We start from the raw sequence: 7,029 nt of genomic DNA, 5'->3' as shown, positions 1-7,029 counted from the left end.
ATCTACGCAAAGCCCCTTGCTCCAATCTTCTTGCTCTTTAATTTCCCTCCAAGATTCCCTCCTCCAAGGCTCTAATCTCTCATAAAGGAAAACTCACACGAATCTAGGGTTTCTAGAACTCAAAGGGAAGGTAAAGAGGCTGGGGAAGAGGTGTTATGTTCTTTATATAGGGCACAACCCCCGGGATTAGGTTTTTCTCTCTTCAGCACCAACTCGTCGAGTCCTAGCTACCGACTCAACGAGTTGGCCACTTAATCCCGCGACCAATCCCGCTACGAATCGGCGAGTCGGAAGACCTACTCTTCGAGTTCCCGCCTTAATTTACACTTTAGCCCTTTAACTATGCTTCTGAATTTCCAGGATGTTACAATTCTCCCCCACTTAAATTAGGCTTCGTCCTCGAAGCCTGCTGCAGCACACAATTCCGGATACCACTCCCACAATGCACCTCCCGGTATCGACCGACCCAGCTTCCTCCAACCGCTGCTATCGAACCTCTTATAAAGTCTCACTCTTCTCTCCCAGAGTTTCGACAACTGATTCAAGCCGGCCACCGGCTTCTTTCTCTGATAACAACCCTCATTAACCAATGATCGCCCGATGATACTTCCATCGCCCCAAATCACAATAATCACTTAACCCTAACACAGCTAGACATCACCCTGGACCACCGGGTCCTGACCCGGTACCAAACTGCTATCCCTTTCCTTGACTAGCATCACCTTTATCGAATTTACTTCTGGGACTCGTCCCGCTTCCATTCCGAATCCAACTCTTTTCTTTCCACGCTGACAGGATGACACATCCTTCAGCTCCTGAGCAACTCTCATGAGCTCTCCTCTGCAATCACATATACATGTTGAACCTGTTCTAACATCCTCGGGCTGGAAAACCCGACACACTGACGATACCTCCAAGCATCCCCAGGATAAATTATCAAACATACATAATCTCCTGATCACAACCATACTGAAAATCCAAGGCTCCATCCTTGCCTCCCTTCCGAACTCCTCTGGTTCTATACCACCGGAAATTCATCCGCAACCTCAACAGACACCCAATCCGGATGTGCTTCCATACCACTGATAATATCACAGTGCTCAACAACCATAATTGACATACTCTCAGTCATCCATTCTCACTAATGCTTCCACTTCTATGAACCAAGACTCCCTCCCGGAGTTACATATATTTCCCTTTCCTTATCCAAGGAAATCTACTTGCCAACCTTGCCACTTCAAACAAGTGTCACGGTGTACACACCCCACTCTACACTATCCCTTGTAGAGTAACTGCTACTTCGTGCATCGCACATGCCCTGAATCTGCTTGCAAGGACTCTCGAGTCCATGACTGCTTTCCACTAACTTGATCAACACTAGGGGCCAGACCATATCAATCATATTCCCCGGCGACGTATTTCCTCATTCTCCTCGTACCGATCCACTAGCACGTACAGAGTCTTCAGCATGGCTAGACCACCCCTCCAGGCCTTCAGCCTATCAGGACCACTCTAGGAACCTTCAGCATGTCTGGACCCCCCCCCCCACTTCTGGGCCTTCAGCATGTCTGGACCATTCTCAGAACCTTCAGCATGTCTGGACCGCCTCTCTGGGCCTTCAGCCTATCTGGATCGTTCCCCCGAGCCTTCGACCTGACTGGTACACCCACCGGCCTTCATTCTATCAGGACCGCTCAACTAGAATTCATCATCCCGAACTATCCCTCTTGGAAAACTCTCCCATGCATACTGTTCTAGCCCTCTAGGGGTTCCGAACTCTAACTCCATCCTACATACTCAATCCCGGCTTGACCTTCCACAATCAATCGCCCTTTTTACGAAACCCTTGGTCTGTATCCCGCCCCGACAGTCTGCCCCTTACTCATACCAGCCTATGCTCTTGGCTGACAGAACCGTTGTTGAATCCCAAACAGCTAATCAATCTCTCATGCTTGTCGATCTTCCGGGGAATTTTCCAATTCTCCCCACTTAGAGCACTAACTATCAACCATCGGTCGCCATAACCGACCTCCCTTAACAACCTTACACAACACATTACCTTACACGCGAACTGATTCCCACTAGAACGAGCAACCTTCACAAAAACCACATATCAACACTGATCATCTCGGACTTGAAAGAAGCCCGACCTTCAGCTAACCACTCCTCAGACTGCAGATGCTACCCGACATTAAGACCAAAAGCCTAATTTCCCACTAATAATCCCCATGGATGATAACCAACGAAACTCCCAATACCAAAACCCTTAACCATACCATAACCCTCAAGGAACAAACGAATACAATACCCAAAATTCATACAACGAGACCAGCATATATACAATACTCCATAATAATTACAAGATAACAAAATATCAAGAAGGAAACATACCCGCAGCTACATCCGGCACTGCCCCGACCTCCTCTGTTGTAAGCTAAGAAGCACGACCTTGAGCCCTCGGGGGCTCCGCTCCACCCTGACCTCCACCCGTAATCCTCAAAGTGGCCGGTGTTGGAGCCTGCACTGGTCCTGCAGCAAGCTGTGGACAGTTGACCCTCAAGTGTCCAACCTGATGGCAGTGATAGCAAATCCTAAAATCCTGAACCACGGTTGTCTACCGACAATCCCTCGCATAATGTCCCTCTCTCCCGCACTTGCGGCACGTACCACCGGACCTGCAAACTCCAATGTGACCCTTCCCGCACTTCCCACAAGTGCGGCTGCTCTGATCTCCCAACCTAGTATCAACGGTCTTGGACCGTTTTGGCGCCGGCTGCGACTGCACCGGGGCCTGCCTCTTCTCTCGCAACTGCAACTCAATCTCCAACTCACGCCGCCGAGCGGCCTCCTACAACTCCAGCAAGGTCTCGCACCTCTGCGTAGACACAAACTGCCCGATATCCTTCGTGAGCATACTCAGATATCAAGACATCTGAGCCTGCTCTAAAGCAAACTCTGGGCAAAACATCACCCTCTCAGTGAACATCCTGGTGATCTCTGTCATCGACTCGGAATCCTGCTTCAGCTCCAGGAACTCCTGAGCTAATCTCTCCCTCTCAACTCGTGGAACATAGCGAGTACTAAACATCTCTCTGAACTGATCCCAAGAAACCACATCTCACTGGGCATCAAAATACGATCTCGTGGTCAACCTCCACCAATCCTTCACCCCGAGCTTCAAAAGGTTTAGAGCACACCTCACCCTCTGATCAGCAGGGCATGAACACGTGAAGAAACACCCCTCCACGTTTGACAACCATCTCATAGCAACAATCGGGTCCTGAACTCCATCGAAGGTAGGGGCTTCGTATTATCGAAGTCTCGATACTAGAAACCTCTACCGGCTCCTCCCCCTGCTGCTGCTATAGCCGTTGTAGTTGCCGCGGCAGCTGTCTCTGTAAGAGTTGCATAACGCTCATCAAAATACCCAACCATAGCGGTCTTGATCGACCCAAACAGTTCCGACAACTCAGCCCGGAACATCGCAGCAACCTCATCATGCAGGATCTCACGAATCCTAGCATCCAACTCATTTGTGCTCATCTGACCAATAACCTCGGGCAGTACTGACCCACCCTGACCGCTCTCTCCTGCTCCCAATCCTGATCTGGATCCGCTCCCAGCATGCCTCGTAACCACCATACTGAAGATACCGCAAAACATCAGATACCTCCCACTAACCTGAGAACCGACTCTCAACACAGACCTAGGGGTTGTGACTTCCTTGATACGCTTATGGGTCATGTGCTTTCAGTAGTATGGGCCCATACTACCTTCCACACCTACCCATATTTATATCAAGTATCACCACAACACCCCAGTGAAGAACAAACATAACAAGCACTCAACCCTCACTCCTAGAGGAGCACTGGAAATCTCAAACAGAAAGAAACCCTAGGCTACCAGGCATCATAAATCAGGCAACTCTATCATGCAATTCCTGAAGATCCCTAGCCTAGTACAAGCATGTTGTTCTTGTTGGATTAGTGTCTAAGTCCATAACTATTTTGGTATGTACTTGACCCGATGGTGCATGGTCCTTTTGGGTTGACCAAAGCAACTTGATAGGATAAATTATGGAGAGAAAGGATTAAATATGATTTATTAATATATTATGGGCATAATATATTAAAGGAGAAATCATATTGTTTAATTAATATTAGTCAAGAATTAATAAGAATTAAGTTTGTGACTAAAATAGATTAATTAAACTTAAGGGACTAGAACTGTCAGTTGTATGATAGTTGAATATTGAGCTATTAGACTCCATATTAAAGGAGTGGACGAATTCTATGGGGAAACCCATTAGAAATTGTCCTAAGGCCTTTAAGGAAGGATCCCATGGGTTGCTTAGGGCTTAAGCATCCAAATTAGGGTTTCCTTGTTAGATAACCCTAATAGCCTCACTATTTAAAGAACACTTATGCCCAAAAAACGTGGTGAACTAATTGGTTAGGGTTTCCACACGTTTTGGGCAGCCTCCTTCTCTTCTCTTCTTCATCCTCTTGCTCTTGGTATTTGTGAGCCATTAGAGGAGTGACATTTGTGACTCTAAGCTTTCTAAAGTCAATACAAGAAGGAATTGAGATTGTTATTACTATATAACAATCAAGGTATGATCTAAACCCTTATTCATAGTTATATTGATTAGATCTAAGGTTTTAAGTCTTGGATTAAAAGCATGTACAATAGAGAAACCTAGATCCAAGCTTTAGGGTTTGCATGAGCACATAGGATGTCTTTTGGCTAAAACCTATCAGTGGTATCAGAGCCTAGATTGGTTTCTATTGTATTGATGCATATTTGATCGAAATCAGCACTGAAAATCGAAATTTTTGGGTTCTGAGTGTTTGACTCGCCAAGTCACTTGGTGCACTCACCGAGTCAGGTGTACTCGACGAGTCCAAGTCCAGACTCGACGAGTCAAAACGTCTGACAGCTAGTTTTCGCGATTTTCTTCCTGTTTTGGGTTTGGATAATTACCTTAAATATGTTTTTGTTATAAAATCCGAATTTTATCAATATTTGGTGAATATCCTTACCTAAATAGAAGATAATTGTCAAAATTTAGATAATCACTTGTTTTATTAGATAAAATTTGATTATTTGTAATTTAGATTTGAATTATCTTGTGAAAAGTTTCAATTTTTCCCCTTTAGGTTTTATAGTTTAAATTTGAACTCAAAAGTTTGGTTTTTGAAATTTAAATAGTTTTTTCCCTAATGTTTTGAATAGTTTCAAAACTTGCCCTCAAGTTTTGGAATTTAAATTTTGATTAAAAAGTTTGATTTTGAAATATTTAAATTCTAAACCCTAATGTTTTGAAATGTTTCAAAACGTGCCCTCATGTTTTGGAATTTAAAAAGTTGATTAAAAGTTTAATTTAGAAATGTTAAATTCTAAAACCCTAGTATTGTTTTGAAAAGTTCAAATCACACCCTTATGGTTTTATTAATTAATTAAAGTGTATAATTAAAAGAGATTTAATAAATCCATAAAGTTTTGGTTTACAATTTAATTAAAAGTATAATTATTAAATTTGACCACCTAGTATTTTAAAAAGTGTAAAATACACCCTATACTATATATAACATTAAAAGTATAACATTATATATATGTATGAGTAAAAGTCAATCTTACCGTTAGTAGGCCTCATTCACGAAGCTAGTCTATAAGGGGTGTTTAAGGAAATTGCCTATAAAATGGTGATTGAATGGGCATCCACTCTTACCCACCGCACTCTTGACTAGTGGAGGGTTGTTAGCCGAACGGGTAGGATAGGACAGAAACCTTCCATTATAAGTATAATGAAGTGTAAAAGTAACTAAATGCTTTCATAAAATTCCCAATCTTAGTTACTTTAGGCAAAAGTGAATTAATGCAATTCCATGAAATTACACTTTGTGCCCTTGCGAAGACGTTAGTGGAGCGCGTGTGGTTAACCGGCATACTAAATGGGTCTAAGCAAAGGTAGCAAAGGGTGACTCAATGTTTGTCATAGTTCGATGGAGCGTGTGTGGTTAACTAGCACATCGAATAGGTGACTATAACATGTGAGGGCACCATGTAGATTTGCATGGTTATTCACACCCGCTTTGTGATCCTCGGCATCCCAGTCACAAACTAGATGGGCATATCGAGATTTAAACATGCCATTGAAATGCTCAATGAATCTCAAAGGATCTAGGAGTTTTCATAGATTTAAAACTTAAATTTCTTTTCCGTTTTAATTGTGGAAAATTAATGAATCGTCATTCACTTACCTTCAAATGTTCTGCAATTAGGGTTACGGCATCCCTCTCCCAAGTTGTAGAATATTGTGTTGGGTCCTAGCCTTAGTATATCATTTGGGTGATTTACTAAGGACTCAATAAATCAACTAACTTGAATTTGTTTTCTCCCGTTTTGTAGATGTCAAAGTTCGACAACTATGGTCTTCCCAAATCCAGTGGAACAATCATTCCACATGAAGATGATATTCCACGATTTGATCAAGGAACAAGAAATCATGCTTCACTTCCTCCTCCTCCTCCCGTTGTTCTCCCTAACCCACAAGATCGAAGAATTGAAAGGTTCAATGTCACTAAAGCCCTATTGGAAATGAAACATGAAGATGGTAAACCCGTGTGTGCCCACATTCTAGGAATGAAATCACACATCGATAGGTTGATAATGTTGGGTGCGTCATTCCCGGATAAGTTGGCTGTTAACTGGGTTCTGTAGTCACTTCCCGAATCATATAATGAGTTCAAAAGAAAGTATTATATGATGGATCATGACGAAAACCTCATTGACCTAACTTACATGCTCATTGCTGCTGAATCAGAAATGATTTGGCAAAGCAATGGAGCATATTTGTTGGGAAAGTCAACCAACCATGCTTCCGAGGACGTTTTAGGAGAACCGACATGCGTTTGCTACCAAGAGAAAGGGCGTTGGATACAAGTCTGCCCTAAGAGCCTGAAGAGTCCAGAAGATGGGAGACTCAAAGAGTATGGTTGTGCTTCAGGTAAAATCCACTATCTAACT

Source organism: Lactuca sativa, chromosome 1 (assembly GCF_002870075.4).
Source record: "Lactuca sativa cultivar Salinas chromosome 1, Lsat_Salinas_v11, whole genome shotgun sequence".
NCBI classification, from domain to species: domain Eukaryota; kingdom Viridiplantae; phylum Streptophyta; class Magnoliopsida; order Asterales; family Asteraceae; genus Lactuca; species Lactuca sativa.
This window is presented reverse-complemented; position numbering follows the sequence as displayed.